General features: G+C 45.0%; 1 protein-coding gene across 2 annotated transcripts in view; it reads left to right on the forward strand.

Annotated features, from left to right (window-relative positions):
- znf438 (zinc finger protein 438) overlaps nucleotides 1-25958 on the forward strand; it is a gene marked incomplete at its 3' end in the record, with an annotated part of 58675 nt that overhangs the window by 2373 nt on the left and 30344 nt on the right. The window contains exon 1 of one of the 2 annotated variants that reach the window (XM_083995633.1): nucleotides 24145-24166. The exons of the other annotated variant lie outside the window; for it this stretch is intronic. Of the gene's footprint in view, nucleotides 1-24144; nucleotides 24167-25958 lie in introns of those variants that run through there. 2 annotated transcript variants of the gene reach the window in all.

Genomic DNA, 25958 nt, shown 5'->3' on the forward strand with positions numbered 1-25958 from the left:
TTTCTAATGTGTGTGTGTGTGTGTGTTCACAGTATCAGTTCAGTCAAACAAACAAATGTCTGACTCATGTTATCAGGACCCGTTTCACTGTAAATCCTGTCTTTCTTTCTTCTTTTTTTTTTACTCTTTTACTTTTTTTCCACGGAAAAATGCCGACTCAAGATGGTTTTTTGTGCTGATGATGTAGAAGTGGGTCACGCCACACAAATCAGAAAACACTGTGTAGCATGTGTTGCTGCTTCGACACTCATAACAGAAACTCCTACGGCGGACGGAGCCAATAGCTGTCGATGATCACAGGAAAACGCTGCCACTCGACTTCTGATTAATAGAAAAAACAAACTGTTGTCATCGCCGCCGCTCTCAGATGTCGGGATGGTTTCACTCAGCTCTGTTGGGGAATACCAATTAGTTTCCATTTATGGTTAATGTGAAGAAGCTGCTGATGTTTCCCTGGCTCAGGCCACAGATACAGTACAGACTGAGGAGGCGAAGACCGTCACGTCCTTTTTATATTCACTTATGGGTTTAGCTACAGGGTTTGTGTCTTGATCTGTGGTCGGTCGCCACCTTGGCAGCTGGACCCGTGGAGATGTGGCGTTTGAGGAACCAGGCTGTAAACGTGTTTATTTCTGCTGTAAGGTTAAAGGACATTTTCAACATGGGAGTCTAAAGGCCCCGACCCGAGATGCAATAAGTCTCCGTAACATTGAGTGGGGCGAGTCTCGTGCCAGTGATCCGAAACATTAAAACAGGAAATGACGGAACGGAGAAATTATAGAAGAAAGAAACCACGTCGCCATGGCTTCCAGAATTATATTAAAAAGCGATACAAAGACGACATGTAGTTGGTCTCTGTGCCATCTCTGTTTATATGAGTGGTTTGTTTACTATCGTCACTTCCGACACTCCCACACACCGAGTTAATTCGCTAGGGCACCGCCAATCAGAATGGTCGACCGTCTCCCCGACTGTCTCAGACGGCCGGCGGTCGATGGCCTTAAAGGAATAGTTCACCATAAAATGAAATTCAGTCATTAGTGACTCCCCCTCATGCTGATGAATACTCCGGAGTAGTTTTTTAATCCTCAAAGTGCATCTGGAGACCTGCGAGGGGGGTACGCAGTCCAACAAAAACACATTTAATATTCCTCCACACTGCTCGTCCACTGCAATCCAAGTGTCCTGAAGGGAGATAGTCCAGAGTTTACCTGAAACGATGTAATTGAGGCAAATCCGGTGAAGTCTGCGTTCATCGCCTGAACGCGAGAGTGCGCACCAGGCAAATTAAATCCAGGACTGTTTAGGCTGTAAAAATGTCCTAAATGACGTAGTTTCGAGTAAACTCTGGACTATCTCCCTTCAGGACACTTGGATTGCAGTGGACGAGCAGTGTGGAGGAATATTAAATGGTTTTTGTGTAGTTTTATGGACGTTTTTGTGTCGGGCCCTGTTACTCTCATTAAAGTTTTCGACTACGAACCGGCCTCCCGGGTCTCCAGATGCACTTTGAGGAATAAAAAACTACTCCATTTTCATTTTTTTGGTGAACTATTCCTTTAAGGGGAGTCTAGTGGCCATTAGAGGAACTGCAGCTTAATTTTAAACTTTAGGCCAAATAAATGCTAAACATTTATCCTCCAGTAGGATTTATTTATCCAGGAACATGGACTCGGGACTTTAATCATCAGATCGTTTCCACGCTGCAGGAAATAAATGACTGGAACAAATGTAGCTCATCATCAAGAAGCTTAAAACTAAGTGGATTAAACATGGACGATCTCTTCCCTGTTATTTGTTGTGAATGGAGAAGATAACGCACCAATAACAAACTAATCATTTATCAGTAAAAACAGTTTGATAGTTTCTTGATAAAGTTTGACCATTAAATGAACCAGGCTGATCTGAGCTTGTTGCAGATAAATAAATAACAGGGAATTTCATTAAAGAAGTGCTGAATTACTTTGAGCTCTTTTATAAACAGTGTCATCGTGGTTTATGGAGTTATATAATTAGAGAAGTTGGGTTTTTTTTTATGTTGTAAAGTTTCCTGTTTATGTATCTCTGATGATATATTTTAAATTTTATTGACCTCATAAAGTCTGGTGGGGTTTCCTGGCTTCAGATCTGGGCTTCATCTTTTTCTTTGCGAGTTTTGTGACTTTGTGTTGGCGGCCATTGTAGTTTTTTTGGATGTTATAGCTCAAACTGTTGGTCATTAGTCAGTTAATTGATTTGCTGGCTGTAAAGTAAATCCATTTTGATAGTTGATTTATAACTAAAAGCAAAACTGGACAGTTCCAGATTCTCAAATGTGAGAATTTGCTGCTTGTTTTGAAGCTTTTACAGTGTTGATGACACAAAACAAGAAGAGAGGGGTTGTTTTCTACTGTATATTTAATAATCTTGGCAAAATAAAACACATAAATCTCTGTTTGATTACACAGATAAATACATTTTATTTAGCAATCACTTTGATTTGATCCATAAACGCTCTCAGCTTTGGAAAAAACAAAAAAACAACTTCACTCTGCTTTAAGAGGCTGCTTCTGTTTTTCCGTCTTGTTGTGACTGCAGGTCATTTTCAGTTTAGCAGAATAACATAAACGCAGCCCACGGCCCATTTAGGCTTATTTACAAGCACATGTGACACAGTGAAGTATAAAAAACTAATCTTATATGAATGAGTGAATGAGTTTTATTCACTTTTCGTGTCTCTGCTCTGCAGCCGCCTGACGCTCGGCTGAAAAATCTGTTCAACCTACACAAGTTTTTTTTGTGCCGAGTCAGATCAGCTCTCTGTGCCCTATAGATGAGTCAGATTGAGGAACACCCTCTTCTCCCACACACACACACAAACACACACAAACACACACACACACACATACAGTACAGAGTGCAGGCCTCTTTTATCTGGCTGCTCGCTGTGGGAAATGCCTCACACTTTAAGGTTCATCGCATACAACGATTATGAGAGACGAATTAACGCCGCGTGATATCGTTTATCACCAGAATATGAGTTAGGGGGTTGGCACGTAAAAAAAAAAAAAAAAAAAAACCCAACCAAAAAGAAAATGTTAAAACACAGAAAAAAAAACCCTGGCATCCACCATAAACACACACACGCAGACACACACACACGCCATGCGAACGACTGGAGCGTTTACTTTGGCTGGCGAGCGGCTGCACTGTGGTTTCATGTGCGGCGAGATGAGGAGGGTGGAAGCAGGCAGAGGAAACTTAGATGCTTGTCTAACATTTCCGCTAAATCATAACCAAGATCATGTTACCAAAACACACACACACACACACACACACATATACACACACACACACATATACACACTCAGGGCTTCTGCACTGAGGCGACACTCATTTCCAGGCTTTGAAGTCCTCGTCTAAAGTCTGGAGAAAGCTGAGAGCGTTCCCAAATCTTGTTGACATTTTACACGAGGGGGTTTGATAACAGCAGCCAAACACTCACACGCTCAAGTCGTTCCGATTGGACGCCGCGTGTTTTTCCCTGAGTTTTTCCTAAATCTCGCTGTAAGGCTTGGCCTACTTTATTAAGGCGCCACAAAAAAAAGAAAAAGAAAAAAAAAAGCCAAATTTAAATCCAGATCCATTAATATTCACACACAGAGAGGGAGAGAGAGGGAGAGAGGATCCTCTGGGAGGAAACATCTATTCCTCCTAATTGATTAAAACCATTGAATTCATCTCGTCTCATTTAAAAGATTTCTTCTTTTTAATTCTTATACACAGTTATTATTATACCTGCTGATACATATCCCGTCTGTTAAGTGCTGCCCAAAGATGTCAAGAGGAGAGAGGAGAGCTGAGGAACAAGGAAAGTGCATCTCTGGTCTGAATAATGAATGGAGACCATCATACTGTGGGTGGAAAAACGAAGAAGGAAAGGGAGGATGTGGTTCAGTAATAGTCTGGGGTGAATATTTCTTTCTCGGGCTAAATTGTTGGTCTTGCTCTGACTCTTGTTTCCAAGAAAAAGTTAATGAAAATTACATGTGAAGCCCTAATGACGGACTTTTACAGGATTTGTAGGGCTTCAGGCGGCGGCGGCGGCGGAGGAGGAGGAGGAGGAGGAGGAGGAGGAGACGTATCATTACTGTACAGGGGGAAGGAGCATCGTTCACGGACGTTTTCCACTTGGAGTCGTCATGTGGTAACATCACGAGCAGCAGCGGCGGCCTCGGTGGCGTCGTCCGACCCGTGTGGTCATTTCATCCACAGTAATGAACCAGTTTATGACGCAGCATAAAGACGCCGCTCTTACAGCTTTTTAGGGATTAACTGCCCCTCCTTTGTTGCCCCTGGAGCGAGGCCTTTAACCCCCAAAACTGCCCCAGATGACACGGCCGAGAGTCTTCCTGTGTTTGTTTAAATGCAAAATAACAGAAAAACAAAAAAAACAGAAGTTGTTGTTGTTGCCGTCACACTCGGGGCTTTCTCACCGTTTTCTATTTCTGTGTCGGTACTTTTCTAATAATTCCATACGTGGCCGTGAATGATTGTGGTGAATGTGTGAGAGCAATAAAAGTTTCACAGTGTCTGTGATGTTGTTAAGTAGACCGAAGCCTATTAATAAGATCAGTAATGATTATTATCTGAGTTATTAGTCATTGTTGGGGAAAGATTGAGAAGAATCGATGAGTTGAAGCTCAATAAACTGAATATATCTGAGTTTTTACGATGTTTGTTGGCCTCTTGAGAACATTTTTCACTGTTTTATCACGTTATTTAAGATTAATTGTGCAAATAATTAGCATATTGGTCAATAGAGTAGCTGTTTTTGCTTTGTTTTATGCATTTAAGCTGATGTGGTAGCATGTAGCAGTGATGTAGCCTAGTAGTGATCTAACAGGGTGATGTAGTGGTGATGTAATAGTGAATAATTGATAAGTTAAAGCTAAATAAACTGAATATATTTGAGTTTTATGATGTTTGTTGGGCTCTGAGAACTTGTGATGAACATTTTTCACAGTTTTATCACATTATTGATGATTCATTTAGCAAATAATTAGCATATTGTTGGTCAATAGGGCGACTGTTCTGGTGGTTTAATAGTCATAAGCGGTAGCGATGATGTAATACTGAATAATTGATAAGTTAAAGCTAAATAAACGGAATATATCTGAGTTTTATGATGTTTGTTGGGCTCTGAGAACTTGTGATGAACATTTTTCACAGTTTTATCACTTTATTGATGATTAATTTAACAAATAATTAGCATATTAATTGGTCAATAGGTTAACTGTTTTGGTGGTTTGTTAAATATAACATATAATAGTCGTATTTAGAGCAGCTACACACATTAAGCTGATGTGGTAGTATGTAGCAGTGATGTAGAAATGATGTAGCCTAGTAGTGATCTAACAGGGTGATGTAGCGGTGATGTAATAGTGAATAATTGATTAGTTAAAGTTGAATAAACTGAATATATTTGAGTTTTATGATGTTTGTTGGGCTCTGAGAACTTGTAAATGAATGTTTTTCACAGTTTTATCACATTATTGATGATTAATCTAACTAATAATTAGCATATGAATTGGTCAGTAGGTTAACTGTTTTGGTGGTTTGTTAAATATAACATATAATAGTCGTAGTTAGAGCAGCTACACACATAAAGCTGATGTAGCAGTGATGTAATAGTGTGATGTAGCGGTGGAGTCGTGGTGCAGTGATCTGTCATCGGTGCGGAGCAGTGATACGTTTGTTTACGTTTCTTTACGCCTCTTTACATCTCTGACTTGGTGAATTAGCAGCAGACGTGAGGGAAACTCTCTCCGTCACTTCGGGGGCCTTTCGCTGCCGAGCCTGAGCTCACTCCGTCGTCTTCAGAGGGTTAGGCCCGGCTGAATCTGAAACCGAAGCCCACGCCTTGTCATTCCTCCGAGGTCTCTCCCTCCCTCCCTCCCACCCAACCCGCCGTATATGCGTTTGTGCGTGCGTTCATTCGTTCGTTGGGTGCGGCACGCGCATGAAAGGCAGCAGAGAGGCGTTCACTTTCATCCCCTGTCATTTGGCTGTTTCTCAAATATACCGTCTAACCCCCCCGCTGCTCATTTCTCTGCTTCTCCCACCCACTGTCTCCTCCTCAGCCTCTCATCTCCCCCTCCAAACACATTTGTGTGTCTTGTGTCTTGTCCCCCCTCTCTTTTTCTCTCTCTCTCTCTCCATCCCACAGCTATGATTTAGGCGTCAGGGCTGCTCCCATCCCCTCCCAGCTCCTGGATCGAGTTACCCTGCCATTACTCAGTCCTTCCCCCCAGTGAGGCTGCTGCTCCGAGCCGCCCGCCTCTCCGCCTCTCTGCCTCTCTGCCTCTCTGCCTTTCTGTTCTCCTGCTCGTTGCTGCTTCGCCTCCTCCTCTGCGGACCTTGCGGACGAGTGCAGCCCGACCACAGACGCCCCTGGTCAGTGGAGTCGCTCCAGCTGTGGCACCGACTCCCTGGAAAATGAGGCAAAGCAAAGCCGAGGCGAGGCGAGGAGAGGCGAGGGCCGGGCGTAGCTGCAGCTTCAGAGCTGCGTTTTCAATTTCACGTAGGGTGAAGGAAGGAAACTCCATCTTCCCTCTCACAGGAGAAATCCTCCTCCTCGGTTGTGGCTAGATGGCAGGAGGAGGTGACGTAAAAATCTTACCAAAACTCGTCGAGAACTCCCGACTGGTTAAAGCAGAAGTAAGCGATCCGGTGGTTTTGGCTAACTTCCTGTCAGCCGATGGAGTTAGCAGTCCCCGCCCTCGTCCCTACGTCACCACATTCACGCGCATCCCTTGGCTGCACACACAGAGAGGACCGCCCCTTTATGCCGTTCTCTCTCCTCATTGGATAAAGGTTGTAGGATACAAGGAAAGTTTTCTCCTCGGCTCAGAGCAGAGTGACTGACAGACCCGTGTTTCAGACCAAACACTCTATATAAGTGATTGCTGTCGGAAGATATAACTATTTAAGACTTATATTGACACAAATATTCCGCTTACTTCTGCTTTAAGTTTAGTAAAACTGACATGTCCAGGTGTAAAATAGGGGAAAAAAGCATAAACTAAGTGAAGCCATTGGTTGGGTTTAGGCACAGAGAAGTAAAGTTTGCATGTTTTCTAGGACGTCACTTCCTGCAGTTCATGTACGCCATCTAGCAACAACCTCCTCCTCTTCCTCCTCCTCCTCGTCTTCTTCATCTCCTGTGGTTGTTTCTACCGTGGCTAGCTGGCTGGCGAGTCGAGCCACACAACAAGCCCAGCAGCCCGGTGATTTGTGGACCTCATCGTTTTATGGTTATGTAATGTCGGTTCGCCTGACGAGTAAAACGTCTTGTTAAAACCCCCCCTCACACACACACACACTGCCCCACTCCCCCATAAAAGTGACTGATGCAGGCGTTGGCGGCGGCGACGGGCGGCGTTATAAAGGCCTCGCCATCCCTCCTCCTCCTCCTCCTGTAGCACATGTCATGAGATGTGTCCAAAGAATGACGCTGCAGAAACGTCTCGGGCCTTTATCTCTTGATTAATGAACGTCGCTGAGTGAAAACTTGAGGAGCTGCGGCTGCTTTAGTTTTTAATTTACGGGTGGAGGTGTAGTACCTGCGCCCTTTCATACGGTGTAAAGTTTTATAGAAGCTCCAGCATCCTCCTCCTCCTCCTCCTCCTTCCTCCTCCTATTAAGCCTGTTGTGCTCTCACAGCGAAGCCATAACTCCCTCTAACTCTGCCGTCGCCGGGCGCTTTCAGCTCCTCTTTAATTTATTTAGGCCCTGACATATGGGCCGTCCTGCATGCACGCTCGCCGCGACGCAAGGTAGCGTATCGCGGCTGCAGGAAAAAGGGCCCACTCAGGCTAGGCAGCTAATCCTTTCTAATTGAAAGGGAGGCAGCGTCGTGGGCCACTGGCTTGTGAGTCGCTCATCTCAGCCTGCTTGTTTTACAGTAATGAGACATCTGGGGGCCCCCGAGAAGCCCGGGCCTGTTTGTAGAAGGAGAGAAGCGGCTCCAGAGCCCGAGGGCCTGCAGCGGCTGTGACAGACGACGAGCGAGCTAGAGAGCGGATGAGCCGACTGTCTGTTCGTGGGCGTTTTATTCTGCCCTGATTTGCTGCGTTAAGTTGCATTAGATTTATATCACAATGATAAAATGTGGATTTTTTTTTTTAAGGACGAGGCAAAACCAGGACATTTCTTTTTTATTTTACTCCTACGTTCACGTGGTGATATAAAGTTATGACTGTAGGCTATTTCTGTTGTTATGATTATTATTATTATCATCACTATAGACTGGAGCTGTGTTTCTGTTTACATAATAATAAGGTAAAGAAACGTCGTGTTCTGCTGCAGCTGCTTCTGTTTCCACATTTTATTATTATTATTTATGTTTTTCAAGAAAATAAGTGCTTTTCAGAGATGGAAGTAAAGTATAACGTTGTTTTGCACAATAAATGTTCTTACAATACGTCTGTACGATGCGATACAGGAGAAATAATGAGGTCAAACTGTGTGAGGCTGGAGGCTATATCTCTATTATACGATTATTATCATATTTATTATCACTATAGACTGGAGCTGTGTTTCCGTTTCAATAATTACAAAGATTGGTTTGATTCCTGTTCCGTCTTAATTGGTGAGTCTGTGCGGAGTTGTGCGCAGTGTGTTATGGCTCGAACTAATGTATTTATAGTTTATTTTGGCTCCGCAGCACCTGAGCGCCATGTGAATGAATGGATATCCTGCAGTGTGTGTGTGTGTGTGTGAGTAGGAGATCGTCACCCAGTCAGTTTCAGCTCCAGGTCGTGTGAATTCTTCTTTTTCTCACCGTTGGGTTTTTTTTTCTTTTCACGCTGCTTAAATTAACCTTTTGTTTTATTGGGAACTGTTTCCACCAAGGTGTGTGTGTGTGTGTGTGTGTGTGTGTGTGGGGAAACTCTTCACCTTTGTTTCTGCAGGGAGATGAGATGAGCTGCAGCTGAAACCTCACAGGTCACATGATCTAAATACTGTGTGTGTGTGTGTTTTTATTTTAGAAGCTATAACAGAAGTGAGTGAGAGGAACAAAAACACAGTTAAACTCGTCCTCGCTCCTGATTAGATTAAGTCGGATGAAAAATGGCTTCTTGAAGCGACTAACAAGCGTTAATGCAGAACTTCCTCTGGACTTTTCTTGCAGCTGTGGTTGTGATCCCTGCTGGAGCTGGAGCCAGACCCGATTTTCACCCTGCTGATTATACTGTTGATTAATCATATTTTCTAGAAATGGTGAAAGAAAAAAAAAAAAAGTGACGTCACGTAGTTCAACAAGCTCCAACCAGCAGATGTTTGTTTGGTTTTCCTTTTTTTTTTGTTGCCATTTTTCCTTATAAAATGACCTCATACCATTTATTTAACTGTCTGTTTGGTTATTACTTCTATTAAAGTGGATATTGACGTGAAGGGAAGCAGATTTGGATCAGATCCCAGTGTAGAGGAACTGTTGAGCTGCTGCTGTGGACGGGAACATCTGAAAAATAAGAATATTAGTGGAAATGTCTCTTTATTTTTAATATTTGCACAACTTCAGTACCAGAACCAGTACCAGAACCAGTACTGCCCAATACCAATTTTCATCCTTACCCCTAGCCCTTAACCCTTGCCCCTTGAAACAGAGCGAGTGCGACTGCCACAATTGTTGCATTTCATCAATGAGACCAGCATTTATCTCCTAAAAAGAATGTTACCAGCCGGCCGTAAACCTCTAAAAACCTGCGGGTAAGTTAATTAGCGATCGTCTTTTCTCCCAGGATGACGACGGAGGTTGGCCGGCTGACGAGCTCTCCGGACGGGTGGTGTCTCTGTGACGAGCCGTGGAGCTTCACTTCTCCGAAAAACATCGTAGCAAACGTCTAAACAGCCGTCTTTTGGATAAACCGACCTCACATTGGGGATCTAAACAGTTACTTCCTCGCATGAAAAAATATTAAAACTTAACAAAGTGACGTAATAACAGCGCTACAGCGTCGGTGGCAGTTTTTCTGCAATAAGTCTCTGCATTTACCTCTAAAACGAGGTAAAGGAGAGGAGGGTTAGAGACACAGAGGAGGAGAGACCGGACTTGTAGAGTTCCCCTTTAAGAGGAGCCAACTGCAGCTTTTTCCCCCAATGCCACATAGCTGCTAATATTAGCATTTAGCTGTTTACTTCTCAGTTGTTGTGTGTTCAGCATCAAACTTCATTCCTTTACTCATCTACAGATGTTTACAGAAGTTAAACACAACACTAAAATTAACTATCGCCTCACTTCTTACCTTCTACTAAAGTTAGCATGCTAACCAGCTAGCTTCATGGCTTCTACAATTTCCTGTAGCTAGCTAACTGTAGCCTGAGGATGTGAACATCTATATAGTAACCTGTAATCTCTTGTTTATGACAGATAAGACTACACAGATATGGTAACATGGTAGATTATAAATAACGTTATCCACCGCTCCATGGATTGATTTCTCACCGGCTTCGTTGTTGAAAACAAATGCACATGGAGGAGAGGAGGGTTAGAGACCAGAGTTGGGAATCTTCAATGTGTCTTCAGTGATGGTGATGATGATGATGAAGCAGCTCTGAAACTAAACTTACTCCATCTCTCAGGTGTGTGGATGTGGACGTCTCCCCTCTGCTCGGTGTGTGTGTGTCTGGAGCTTTTCTCTGCTCTGCCTCGTTGTGTTTCCGTGCCCCGGGCTGCGAGCGGCCACGGCGGCCTCTTGTATTGCCATTTTCACACAGTAACGGTGACCTGGCAGTGCATTAAGGCAGGTCTGCTGCAGCTACACTCCAGATCCAATTGGACACGCTAAGCCCTCTACAGCTCACCAGAGACCTCTAAATTACTGCTTTTTCACAACCAGAAAAGCACCTCGCACGTTTGAGGGGAGATTTCTCTTTGTTTGCTGCTGCGTTTAGTTTTTAGTTTTTTTCTGTCTCGCAGATAGAAATCGTTTGTACGTCTGATATCTTTGCTCGTGCAAGCTGATCCTCTCCGCGCTGTTAAAATCTCTCACGCAGACACTCACAGCAGTATTACGTGATGTTTGATCCTGCTCAGGAAGGTGTGCGCTCTCACTCTGAGAGGTATCAGACTGACTAACCTTGGCAAAGACACTTGAGAGGCTTAAGGTTAATACTAAACTGCTGTAATCCATTATTTGGTTGGTTTGAGAGCAGAGATAGCAATGCTTCAGCATGTACCTGTCAGGGCTAAATGATGCTTATTTCCTGCCAGAGGGATGGGGAGAAGGGGGGAGGGGGAGGAGGAGGAGGAGGAGGTGGGGTAATAGCAAGCAGCTGCTTCAGACCTGGACCTCACCTTTCTTCCTCTTCTGTTGTTTAAAGCTCGACGCCCACCGAGCTCCGTTCAAGACGCCAAACTGTTGCAGGTCTGTGATCGAGAAGAAACACGTCAGTGAGTGACAGGGCTGCAGCGTATGCAATAAAATATATGTATCATGAAACTGAGAAAGTGACGGTTTATATAAATGTTTCTGAAGGGGGAAAACACCTGTAGATTATTATCAATACAATATAATGTGTTTTAAAGTATTAGCAAACACTGGTGCTTAGATTAGTTGTTCTAGAGACACAGTTTGGCCTCGGTATTGTCTGTTATTTCATTTTAATAGTCAATTAACTCTTGTATTAGTACTATTTCACATAGTACAGACATATTTACGAACATTTATTGTGCAAAACTGCATTAGAAAGAAATGCTAAACTTTTTCTGAAGTGACTTCCAAAGTTTTTTTTTTTTTTTTTTTGTAAAAATACAATAAAATCAGCCTAAATAATGTGGAAATATAAACTTTAGCAGAACAGGTAGCTTCTTTTTTACCTCCCAAAATGTAAGATTAGTTAAATAGTGCAGGAAGCACAAAAATCTTACATATATAAGATAAAATTATACATATATCAAGAGAAAAATAATATATAGCGACTATATATTCAGATATTGTGATTTGAGTTTGTTAATATATAAAAAATATATAAAATTGAAGATGTCACTAAACAAACTCGCCCCTTTTCACCTTGATTATATGATTTGCTATCCATGTTGTCTCTGTAGCATCATTTTACTCTTATTAAAACAACCAACTGCAGCTTCCTGTGATGTGGATATTTGCACTTGACAATTAATTTCGCAGCCTCCATTAAAATCCCAAACCTCGGTGTGTAAACACACTCCGCTCCTCTCTGTACAGTTTCTCTACACTAATGAGTGAAACCTGTGAGTTCACTCAGCTGATGACAAACCTCCTCCTTTCTCCTCCTTCCTCCACTTCCTCCTGTGATTAGCTAAATGCTCCATCGATTGGCCGAGTCCAGGAGCTCAGGAGCTCAGGAGCCGTATTTATCACGCGGCGAGAAGAAGAGGAGGAGGAGGAGGAGGAGGAGCGTGCAGCAGGATGTAGCAGCGGCCGTCCGTCTTTCATTGGAAAACAATAAACATAAATCTGAGGAATGCATCCATGTGATATAAGTCTGCAGGGTGGAGATGAGGAGGAGGAAGGAGGAGGAGGAGGAGGAGGAGGGCTGATCTGATCTCCTCGGGGCGGAGGAGAGCCGGAGCTCTGTGGGGTTTGCTGACATTTGAGGAAAAAACCCACCTTCAGCAAAGGCGGACGTGCAAATCAGTGTCACGAGTGCAGGATTGGTGCTTTTATTTAAGAAAAAAACGAGAGCGAGGAGGATGTGAGGGTTTTCTGAGGAGCTCCTCCACCCTCCACCTCCTCCATCTCCACCTCCCTCAGCATTGCACAGGGACTCTGCATAAGGGCAAGGCTTCTCCCCGTGAATCACAGCTAATTAACGAAGTAATTAAGATCAGAATCTGCGCTCGCTGAAGGACTCTAAATTGTCTATACATTCAAATGGGCCATAAAAGGAAATCCCCTCCATTCATGAAAGGGCTAAATTAAAGCGTTGAGACCCGTTCCTCTCTATTATCCCCCCGCCGCGTGTCACACAAGGGACATCTGTTGAAAAGAGCGAGCCGGTGCCACGCCGAGTTAAAGCCCTCGCCGCTCCGTCACAAGAACTGTTCATAATGCATTCGCTATACATATTTCAGCCCGGGTGAATTCATTTCAATAAATAATGTCACTCCAAGGACACGCTTCGATCTCTCCTCTGGCTGCGAGCCACTCCGTATTGTTATCTCATCCCTCTCTCTCGTGGAAAATGATAGATTAACAAACAGTTTATAAACAGGGCGCCGGGCTTGTCCGCGCTTTTATCATCACCGCACGCAGCAGAAATAACCTCTCCTCCATGATGGATGCTTCCTCTGCTTTTATTCTGCTGTTATAAGCTGAGAGCATCTCAACGGGACGGCCTGCGATGTGTCGGCTCTCTGCAGGGAGGAGGTTCATACGGAGCAGGAGATTTATGGTCCAGGTGGAGTTTTACTGGTCGGTGCTGAACGTCAGCGTCGCTCGGTTACTGGTTGATTGTCCTCAGAGAACGGCTCCATTGGTCACTGTGAGATGTTTCAGATGTTTCAATCCTAACGAAGATGCTCTGAACTTTTCCTCTTCCGACTTCCGAGAGTTCGAGATGCATCGTGACCAGAAAAACCAAAAACATGGCGGACCGGGCGGGACAAACTTTGCATTCAAAGTGCTTCACACATAGCCTAGAAATCTAGCTGCACCCTAGCGGCAGCAAATCTCTTTGCTCCGTAGGTGGGTCTAGAAACGAGCCATAGGAACTTTTTGAGTCTCGAACACCGTTTGTGTTCACCAATCACAGCGCTCTGTCTGTTTAGAGAGTCGTTGGGCGTTTTAATTGGCTTGTCAGGCTAACGTCATCCTGCTCTTTGCTCTGATTAGTCGTAGCGCTACCCTATTGCGTGCAGAGGCTACCGGTCGTTGCCAGACTAGACATGTTAATGATATAGTCTGGCTACTTCACACAGCTAAAAGCATTAAAACATTACAAAGGACACAAAAAGAGTGGAAGGTCCAGTGTGTAAAATGGGGTCAAAACCGTGACATCCAGTGTCCAGATTCTAGTTTGCAGCGCTCGCTCGCACTTCCCCCTCCCGTCGGCAAAGTGACGGTGGGCAACTTGTTTACCACTGGGACGACTGGGGGTATTTCAGGAGCATGGAGCGATGAGGTGAAGATCTAAACCATTTTACGATGCGTCTGCTGCTTCCTCCTCCTTCTTCTTCCCGAAACTCTTGAAACCTGCTCTCTGACTGGCTGGATTTTCCGTTCGGGCTGCCGTATAAACATGGCGGCGCAAGATGGTGACACTCTCTAAAGCAAGACCCTTGTTATATGTAGATTATTATATTAGAATTATAAATATAATAATAAATAAATAAGAATTATATGGTTACGAAAACCAAACAGATTTTATTTGATGTTGACGTTGATGAGTTCGAGACAGCGGGTCATGGGAATAACGCCGCCGAATCGCTGTTTATGGTCAGAACTACGACGAATCTGATCGTCTTCGAACCTGCGACTCTCATTCTTGATTAATGAAAATATTCTCGGCAGATGTTTTCGCTTTTGTCCATCTTGCGTTGGTCCAAGAATTTCACCGTGTGCGTGAAAACAAATGCATTTTAATCAATGTTTTATCGTTGACGTTGTGGTTCTGCACGGGTGCAGATTGTTGTGTGACTTCAGACAACTGATTCTCTGAGAAGTCAGGGTTGATTTTTTTCTCTGACTTCACCGAGTGAGAGCTCCAACTGTGTTCGATTGCACTTTTTGAAGTAAGATCCGAGATCCAACTTGTCGATGCAGCAAAACTCACCTGTTGAATGCAACATGTTTGATTAGCACAGAGTTTTGCACGCTTTTACTGTATGTTTCTGCAGGATGGATCCATGTGATTTTGACTTTTTAATGTCGACATTTTTGGTTGAGAGAGAAATATCTCAACATGATATTTGGCATCTTTGGTGTCTACATGTGTAAACCTGACTCAGGTTTTTGTTTTCCTGATGTTCAGACGTTGCTGCTCTGATCAATTACTGTGGATTTTGTGGAAGACGATCACAACATGTACTTCCTGTGCATAAAAGCAACACTTTTCATTATTACGTTTTAGGGTCTTTCGTAGGGTCACGTCTTTTGTCCAGAGCTCAGAGAAACATCAAACCTTTCAGCAGCAGGAAAATAACTCTAATGATGATAGTTGAAGAGGCTTTTAGTACGTTTCTGTTGCAGCTCTGAGTCTCAGCTTCAGTCCGACTTTGTTTTGCACTCTGTTTCTGCAGGTCGTTGTTATCTAATGATCCATTCAGTAACTTGTGCAGAGCGGAGATATCTTTGTTCTCCAGGAGAACTCGTACCTGGGAACTAATTTCCCTCTGAACAGAAACCTGCTCTCTCTCTCTCTCTCTCTCTCTCTTAATGTGGCATTTTAAGGAAATCGGCCTCCTGGAGGAAGCCGGCCGTGGCCTGAGTGGTTTATAAATCCACGTAAACACAACACTGATGTCGACCTTTGTGCTCGTACAGAATAAAGCACACACACACACACACACACACATGGACCTTGTGATATAGATATACATTTACAGTCCGACCTCTAGAGGAGCATCGGCGGCCGCAGCAGCTGACTCTTGTTCTCCGGGTACAAAGTAAACCCCTGTTTCCTGAGCCGTCTTGTGCAATTTGTGCTAAACTCAGTGTAGCGGCTGAACACACTTCCACTTAAAGTTTCACCTCGGTCCTCGTAGCGTTGCTGCTGCTGAATGAACGGCACACACACACACACACACACACACACACACACACACACACACACACGCGGGAGAGGTCAAGTCAGAGACGGGGAAATTGAAGCGGAGTCCATGTTGAGTTAGAGGCCACTACCACTGCTTTTCTTGTCTCCATTTGAGCCCTGGGTCTTCACACGCCCCCCCACCTCCTCCTCCACCACCACGGCACCTCAGCAGCTCTGAACGCCGCTGTCAGCAGGGATCAGGTTCACAAAGCCAGAAAGGTGTTACTTAGAGGAGAAGTGAAACTGCTTCTTTTACAGATTCTTAAAAAGTCTCGATGTGAAACGTCTAAATTTAGCTTTTTATAAAAGGGAAAAGTTCATGCCCAGCCCACAGTCTCTCTCTCCCCTCTCTTTCTTTTTCTTTCTTTCAGGTTCGAAGCAGAAATTCATCACATCAACCCAAATCACTTCCTCCTCTCTTTCCTCTCAGGCAGGAAGGGGTTACTCTCCATGTTTCCTGTCCAATTCCCAGAGCTCCGGCCGTGTTCTGATTGCTTTCTTGATGTTAAACATTCCCAGGCTCCTATAACCTCCTCGCTCCCCTCCGCCGTCCAAGAGCCGTCCCAGGTGAACGAGTGGGCGAACCTCCTGTTTTTAAGGATAAAAATCTCTGCAATTTTTTTTTCTTGTTTCTCACAGGGGGTGGGAGATACAGAGAGGGAGGGGAGGGGAGGGGAGGGGCGGGCAGCAGCAGCAGCCGGAGCGATGGGAAAGCATTCTTCCTTTGCATGCCGTTACGTCGGTGTGTGAGGCTGTGGGAAAGTGTGTTTTCCTCAAAAAAAAAAAGAAAAAAAAACGTGGGCCGAGGTTTGTTTTTGGGCACGGCGCGTTTTAAAGACATTTAAAGTGTGACCGGAGTGAATAAGTACGAGGAAGACGCTCCTCCAGCTCGTATGTGCTGCTGATATCCGCGGGGGTTTCAACACAAACACGTGTTTCCCCGTCAAACACACAAAAAAAACGTCATCTTTTTTATTATTTTTCCTTCCCACTCACTCACTCACTCACTCACTCACTCACTCACTCACTCACTCACTCACTCACTCACTCACTTCCTTTCCCCTCGTGAGACACCTGATCGACGCCTGAGTTATGTTATCTGCTCTGAGTCAGCGCGGCCTTCAGTCGCATCACTCATAAAACAAAACGGGATCCAGATTGTGCGAAACATGCCTTGCCGTGCGTTGTGGAGGCGGCGGCGGCTGCAGCAGCGGCGGCGGCGGCGGGCGTGTGGATATGACCCAGGAGCAGAGCCGGGCCAAGCCGGACTATATTTAGCCCAGCGATGCTCAGGCTAATTGCCCTCCCAGGCCTAATCATTTCCAGGCTCTGCAGCTCACAAACGACTAGAGGGGAGGCCAAACACCCACTAACCTCATGTTAAAGAGATGTCAGCATCAATGGGGCTGTCAGAGAGCTGCACAGACAAGACAAATTAGCACAATGTGCTTCCTCCTCATGCGCTATTAGATGTTCTCTAAGCGGATTGGATCGGAGAGTCCGGTATCGCTGTCTGCTGCTGCTGCTGCTGCTTTACTGCATTAATTGAATATGTTTCCTTTGCTACTATGTCGGTAATGTGAGGAGTCTTGGCAGCTTCCTCCACGGGCGACATTGCGAGGTTGTCTTCAGTTTGCAGATCCCTCCTCTGAATGCCAAATCCCTCCACTACCGCCGCCTCCTACAGCCAGATTAGCTGCTGCTCGTCGTACGTGGGCCCGATCTGGCCCCGAAACACTCGATGCCCCAGTCGCTGCTGCTGCTGCTGCTGCTGCTGCTGCTGCACTCACCTGAACTGTGACGTTAAAGTTTTAGTTTGTCACAGTTTGTTTTCACCACCACCTCCTCTCTCCTTCTCTCCTTCCTCTCCTTCTTCTTCCTGTGTGAGTTTCCTCTTCGGGTCCAGTTGCACCGTTTCCTCTGTGGTTCCTGTCCCGGGGATTTGAACCCGGTGAAGCAGCGGGCGCTCGATGGGGCCGGGGTCAAGGGGGGGGGCGGGGGTGGATGACGGTTCTGTTGTGGGATGAACACCTCTTCCTTCCTGGTCCAGTTCCCCCAGTGGGAACGCTGGGACACCAGTTGTTTTCCACTGCATGTTCACCTGGACGGAGATCAGGTGACTGACAGTGACTGAACAGAAATATAAACGCAACACTTTTGTTTTTGCTCCCATTTTTCATGAGCTGAACTCACAGATCTAAAACTTTTCCTATGTACACAGAAGATGTGGCTTATCAAGATGCTGCAGTAAGAGGCCACTCTAAAATGTAGACGATGAGAATGACGAGCCTGCAGATGAGCTTCCCTGAGACGGTTTCTGACAGTTTGTGCAGAAATTCTTTGGTTATGCAAACGGATTGTCGTTGGCGATGGGAGGCCATGATTAGGAATTCATGTGTTTGGTTTCGTGGTTCAAATTGTGTTTGGACTGTCACTGCGTTTACGTGCACAGGTTGTCCGTCTCATCAGAGTTCTGTCCTTGTATCAGTTTACATGCAACAGGGAAAATCGAATAACTGGTGATATGCATCGTTTCAGCTGGTTAAAATGGACGACTCTCCCGTTGACTTTTCTGTCACAGAGTAAAAAACTGAAAATAAATAACTTAAGAGTTCTCGACTACAGTTCCCAACCAGGCGCACTGGTCTAAGCCGGGTTCGGGCTGAAGATATACACTTGACTTGGGTCATGTCAGGCCAAAGGCTTCCTTTTCTTTTCTTTTTTTTCTAAAAAAATAAGCTGTGTTAAATGCACTGAATTGTCGCTCACACATCATCTTTATTCTTTTTCTTCTTTCGGCCGGATTCTGGCCGGTTTCGATGCTAAACGTTGTGCCGTTTATGCTCTTGTGAAGAATTTGCGCACTTGCATTGTCCAGTTTCAGTCAGAAGAAGGTGTATATATATACATGCAGTAGAAAAACAGTTTCCAATGACATCATCCGGGTGTTTTAGTCCAATTTGGAGAAGTCCGGTCTTAGTTGGACCGACGTGTTTACATGAGCTTCAGTCGTCCACTTATAGTCGGATTAAGGCCATAATTGTTTTGTCATGTAAACGTACAGAATGATGTTAAAAGGTTGAAACTGACCTCTGTCTGTGATCGAAGCGACTCACACTCGATCTGATCTTAGAGCTGTGTTGTTGTCGTGCAAAACTTTATTATTAACATGAATGAATCGTTTTGCAGTGGTTTTCTTGTCGTCTGCATCCGTCCACCGTTCTGTCTGTAACTCACCTGGTCCGGTCCACAGGGAGCCGTGTGATGATGGGATGAGTCTGTGAGTAATATGATATTTTATTAGCTGCTCTCCATCACAGTCAAGCTGTTGTGCGGCTGAATGGATCTTAATTAGTCTGGAGGTAGACGACTTATCTCGCAGGTTGAAATCCGAGCTCAGCTCCTCAAAAAGCTTCGGCTCTGCGTCTGGCGGGTTCGTTCAGTCAGAGGGTGAACTCGCAGAAATAAGTGAACTGTGCTTGTCAGCTTTTTAAACCCTGAAATTGATTCTTCCTCTTCTTCATCTTCTTCTGTGCTCTTTATTCTAATGACAAGCTAATCCCCCTCTCCGGTTTCCCCTCCGTTATGAGCGCAGCCTCTTATTTCCCCACTCCGCCGTGCGCCGCCTCTGGAAATTAGCACTCATGATGAGTCCGCGCTCTCTGCAAATCAATTTGCCACGGCGAGTCCCTCTAAAAAGGTTACCTGTGGCAACTGGGCCCCGGTCACGTAACTTTGAATTCGCCTCTCCTGCCAATTTTTATTCAGCTAATTAAATAAATGGCTCCGTCTGGAGAGTCAGCTGAATGAAATGTCAAAATATTGATGTTGAATAGTTATGTGATTTCAGGGTATTTGTCATTGGAAGTGGAAGGAGGAGGAGGAGGTGCAGGAAGGAGGGAGGACGTGGTGGGGGGGCTGAGGGGGCGTGTCGGCCGCCGGGCTCGGTTTAATGATATTAGTAGAGATCTGCTGCTTTTCTTATGAGGCTGTGAGTCGTTCAGGCTCAGCACAGAGGAGCTGCTGCCTCTCTGCAGGCATCAGGACCACGATGCTGCTGCTGCTGATCCTCTTACAGGTGATTCACAGGCCTCACCTTAATGCAAAGAGATGAAGTCCACCTTAAAGCCCCAGTGTGTAACTTATTTGGCTTTTTATTAGCAAAATCAAATATGTCTTTCATAAATTTCAGATTTCAGATTTACTATTTATTTTTGTAAAAATGGGAACAGTACATATTGATGGACATTGACATGTAAATATGTGGGATTGTAGCCAAGTGGCTAATTTCCATCCCCAGTCCCATTGGCAGGTTGATGTTTAGACATAAAAGACAATGACGATAAAAAGTACAAAAAGTAAAAAGTACAAGAGGCAGGACTAGGACAACAAAACACCTTGACATCTTACACAAAACATATATGAACGACATACATAACCCACCAGTTAACTGACCATAGACGGTTAAAAGAGTGGGTAAGGGGACCAAAAGGTTACTGAGAAGTTATAAAGTGCTATAGTGCTAGTTAAAGTGCTATGTGCTAAGGTGCTGTTTGCTAAAGTGACGAGTGCATAAGTGCAAGATTGAATTGAATTGCACAAATACGTATTTCACTATAGTCGAATCACAGCTGCATACCAATGAAAGCTTTCTGGTCCCTTAGAATGAGTTGTTACAAGTCGTTACAAATACATAAGTGGGCGACGCACCGAACCGAGGCGGCCATGTTGCATCGTGACCGTAGGTAACCACGGAAACTGAGCGGAGCTGTGGGCTCGGCCTGTTAAAACTGTCACCACTGTGTAGTGTGAGGAAGGACGGAGGCACTGGTGTTGCATTCAGGTGCAGTCAGGCAGACGGCCGTCGGCAAACCAACCGGATGTCATTTTACTCCACCAGAGAAAGACGATAAACAATACCACATCACCATGACAACATATTGTCAAGCCTGTATTGTTTTGCCTCGTGCTGGCGGACCACTTGTTTACATAGAGGCTTGTTTATCCTGTTACATGCAGCGTCTGTTGTCTGTCTGACGTCTGCCCGATTTCACGTGAATGCAACATCAAGAATACGTTCAGATATGCAACCGCACCGCTAGATGGGGGGAATTCCTACGTGTTATACCTTTAAAAGAAGACTGGCCCCGCCGGAAAAAGAAAAGAAAAACAGCCGTGAAAGCATCATGGAGCCGTTTCCTCTGAGCCTTGATGCAATAAATCTTTCAGAATGAGAATAGAGCTGTCAGGACTCAGGACGGTCCGGAGGAGAGAGAACGGCTTTTAGTGTCAGAATCAGAGGGGGGAGGGGGGAGGAGGAGGAGGAGGAGGAGGAGGAGGAGGAGGAGGAGGAGGAGGAGGAGGAGGAGGAGGAGTGTGCCTGCCTTTTTTTTTTTTTTGCAACTTGTCGACCAGTTGGCGATCTGACATTCACACCCACTTGACATAGTGATGGTGGTGTTGGTCAGCTGTGTGGGGGAGAGACAGTGAACTGCCCCCCTGGTGTTTACAGTGTGAAAGTGTGTGTGTGTGTGTGTGTGTGTGTGTGTTTCGCTGTGTTTCATGATCGTAGTCGAACAACAACAACAACAATAACTTGTCTTATACAAACTAGTTCTGTGACTCACAGACTTTCGTTCTGCTGCACAGTTTCACAGTCATGGCAGGTTATAATACTGTGTAAATGTTTCACAGGTGCAACAAAAAAACACTGAATAAAAGTGAAACCTTTGTGATATTCGAGACCGAGTGAAATATTTTAAGCCTAAAATCAATAAAAAAATTGGATTTTCGATACAGAAATTTTCACGTTCTTGACTGTCAGTTCATTTATACACTCAGCTCCTTCAGCATGAACTACTGCAGCAGTTTTATTCTAGTTTAGGGAAATAACCAGAAAAGCATCAACACTGACATTTTAAAACCTTTTTAATCTCACAGTTCACACTTTATCTCATATGTGCATCTGCCGTTCAAACACTGGTGCAAAACTAATATAATTAATCTCCTTGTGTAAACACTTGCCGTCTTCTACTCATTCAGTCCTTTTCAAACCTCTAAAACTGGGACTACTGGAAACTTTGCTGTCCCTGTTTTATTTTGAAAATCTTGCAGGGCTCCAGTCTGCCCCTAAATGAGGCCATTTTGCACCTAAAATTTGAGACAGTGCAAGTACATTTTTCATCTTACGCATGTGCAACCAGTAAATTTAGCTATTTGTCTTGCAACACTGGTGAAACGTGGAAGGGGCGACTCAAATAATCTGGTATCTTGTCATTACAAGTCCAAAGTTTGAGGATGATGAATGAAAAGGTGAATAATGAGAGAAATGTAGCCTAAATATTTGGTTTGCAAGTCAGTTTACGATGTGCACCCCTAAATTTTCTACTTGTGTTCCTAAAATGTTAAGTTAGCGTCCACTGGGCTCCTAGTAACCTAGTAGCTCTGTGCAGGTGTTAACAGAAGTGATGATGCAGACACGTATTTAGTTTAATTAGTTTGATTTCAGTGCTGAATATGACGACTGCACGGCTCAAACCAGCTGATAAGAACAAAATAATCTGAGATCACGTCTCTGTTTTATTAGAAAACGTCTGATAAACTCTGTGTTTCACCTGTAGTGTCATGTTTTCAGCCGAGAGCTCCAACCACCGAGACTTTTTTTTTAACCAACAGAGCTGCAGTCGTCAGGACCGTGACAGTCTGTCAGACATGAAACACGCCGACTCTGTCTGTAACAGAATTACTGAATTATAATGTCACATTAAAAAGTGTGTAGCAGTCAGGAAACATTACACAACTGTGGCGAATGTCTGGGATTCTCAGGATACAGAGGTTTCTTTTGCTGAAGTACAAGGGCGGCACTGACGTCTCCAACATGCTCTGCACATGAATTGAATTAGATGATGTATTTCAGCTATTTCGCCTTTAATTGGTTGTCACAGCTCGGTGTGTGTAGAGGAGAGCGGGGATGTTTATCCCTTAAACACTTCCTGAGAACAAACAACTTTAACAAACCAGAGGGAAGACACGCTTTTTCTTTTTCTTTTTTTGTAGGTCACAGCAGGAGTAGCTCAGCAGAGTCTCTGACAAAAAGGAAATGAATGTATATATATATTTTTTTAAATGAATAAATCTGATTTGCAGTCGTTGGCTTTGATGGCGACGTTTGACCTCACAGGGGCGTCGAGTGTTTCTGCTTTTGTGACTGTGAACCGCTGCTGCTGATAATGACTTCATATTATGTTGTGTAGTGAATCCATGGAAACGCACACATGCCACCTCAATCTGTGTGTCTGTGTGCTGTCAGTGTGTGTGTGTGTGTGTGTGTGTGTGGTGCTGTTGGCGGGCCGGGCCGGTCGGCGGTGTGTCTGGCAGACCACCGGCTCTCTGGGCCGCTCTGATAGCGCTCGTCCCTTTGAGGCCTTCGACGTGCGGCTGGATAACGACACCCGGCCTCGTCCAGAGTCTCATCTCGGGCCAAAACGCCAAAAAAAAAAGGAAAAAGAAAGAAACGATCCAGCAGCAGCAGCAGCAGCAGCAGCAGCAGTGGCGGTGGCGCCGGTGCTGCCAGGACCCGGGCAGAATAAAGACGCAGTGGTTGATTGGTCGAGCACATCATCATCAGACATGTAGCGCGCGGGGGGCTGATAGCGCCGGCGCTCCCCGCTCCGCTCCCTGGCACACGGCGATGCCTGGATGAGCCCTGGGAGAAAACCAGCCCACCCTTCTTCTCCTTCTTCTCCTTCTTCTTCCTCTCTCCCTCGTCGCCCCTTGATCTGCCTCCACTGGCTCCTCTCTCTCTCTCTTTCTTTCTTCCCCCCCTCCTCAGCTTCTCTCTGTTCTTTCTGTGCCTCTCCCTCCGAAACCCGTCTTTCTTCTCCTCTCCCCTCCCAGTTTTTTTCCTCGTCAGATCCACAGGGCCAGATTTTTATCGCTTTTCTGCGAGTCCTGCGAGGGGAACCTTGAGGGTCTCAGTGGGATCAATTTAAAAGGGAAGCGCTTGTCTCTCCTCCTCTCCTTGGCCCTCTCGGCTGATTGGGTCCGCTCGCCAGGAACTCGCAGGCTTTTGATCTCAACCCTCCCCTCTCCTCTTCTCTCCTCTCTCACCGCCACCCTCCTCCTCCAACCCCCCTACTCAAAGTTTTTGTCAAAGCTTGGCTCTAAAAAAAAAAAAAAATTCTGTTCCACTTTCTGAGAAATGTGGGCCCCAGCAGCCCCTTCCTCGCTGCACCTGTGAGAGACCGACTAAAAAGTTTTTGCAAACCCACTGGGTGGCTGCGAACAATCTATGGCGCCATTGACTCTTCTCTCTTTGAAGATGCGGGAGAGCGATCCGTACGTGTCTTCAGGTGGAGGTGCAGCGAACGGGACTCGCTCGAACAACCCGGTGAGAAGATGCTCGGAGCTGCGATGCATAATTCACATCATGTGTGTGTGTGTGTCCGTGTGTGTGTGTGTTTCGGGGGGGGAGGAATGGCCTCCTTGCTGTTACAAAGGTACGAGGTGCTGCCCGCCGGCGTTCTCATGCTGAGATGTGTTCAAGTCGCTCCCGCCTTTGTAGGACATAAAGGAAGCGTCACCCTGGAGCAAAGAAAGGACCGTGTCGGACTACAAGAAGCAACCAGGGAGGCCTGACTGCCTCTTTGTTGGAGCAGCAGAAGAATAAATACAGTTCAGTTGCAGTGTGAGATTTGTTCTTTAGTAGTTTGAGACGGTCAGGAGTTCATGATCACTTTGTTTTTTCGTAAAGTTGAGGCACCATTACAGATTTAACAAGAGAAAGTCTGTTGGAAGATTCATGGCTTATAAACGGTGAATAAAGATGGACGTAGCCTCCATGGTGTCGGCCGCTTCGCTGTCGCCATCTGACTCCGCCCACCTCCCAGCTAATCCAAACATGGGCAAAGAGGCGTGGCCTGTTTGGAGCCAGTTTGTATGTAGTTGTAGTACAACTTCACCCCGCCCTGCCCCAAGACAACAGAGGGAACAGCTCGTAAAACCACATGGATTTCAAACTAGGGAGCCTGAAAATTACAGATTTTTTTGTCAATTCTCACATTTTGAGGGCCGGAAGGCAAGACAAACATGTTAAAGAGCCTTCAAAAAGTGACATTTCCATAAAATGTCGATCGATAACAGTCGACTATTGCCAATATCAAAACCATAACTGATCAGCTCACTAATATCAAAACCAATCAAACAACTAACATCAAAACTAAAATCTGATCCAATCAGTAGCGAATAGCGAATCAGAACTACAACCAATCTGCTAAATGCAAATATCAGAACTGCTAATATTAACCAAAAACGGATTAGAAACCAAGTTCCTCCATGACTCCGCCCCCTTTAGGAGACCAGCAGACCATGACTCCGCCCCCTTTAGGAGACAGGGGCAGCAGCAGCAGAAGGTCTTGACTCTATTGACTCCAATGGGAGTGAATGTGAACGTGAGCTCAGATTATGCAGATTACAGATTATTTTTGTCAATTCTCACATTTTGGGGACGAAGAGCCTTCAAAAAGTGATATTTCCATAAAATATCCCCTTTAAGTGACAGATATTTTAGCGTTTTTGCACCACGCTGATTGACTTGCTCTAGTGGCCGTTAGAGAAACTACACTGGTTGTTGCTTGGTAACGGCTCTATCTGATGTTTCTTCTTCTATCATTTACTCCTCCATCGTGTCGTCTCATATAAGAGTTAATCCAGTGAGCAGTGTCTTGTACAGTTTTTTAAAATCTGGTTCAAGTGGGTATCTTTTACCCTGAATAGAAATGACACAAATTTATGAAAACACAATTATCTTCAGCTCAGTGAGTGAAATCTCCTCTGGAGGTTTTGGACTTTGTTTTGTAATAGAAGTGGGGGGTTTTCTTCTCTCTAAAGGACCGGCCGGTGGAGAGACTCTGTCGGTGTTTGGACAGGAGCCACGGCCTCCTCCCCCCTCCGTCCTCCTCTGTCTCCTGCCAGGTCACTGGAGGTCAAACAGGAGTTTTTCTTGTCTTACCTCACTGACCTCTTCTGCTCTTGGGAAAACTCCAGTCACGACTCAGGATTAAAATTCCTGGTAAATTTAGCCGAACCAGGCTTTTTTTTTTTTTAAAGCTGTGAAAGAAAAACACCGACTTGTTTCTCTCCCGCTTTGAGGAATCAACACCTTCCCCTCTCGCCCTGAAAGT

Source organism: Trachurus trachurus, assembly GCF_905171665.1.
Source record: "Trachurus trachurus genome assembly, chromosome: 20".
Taxonomy (NCBI): domain Eukaryota; kingdom Metazoa; phylum Chordata; class Actinopteri; order Carangiformes; family Carangidae; genus Trachurus; species Trachurus trachurus.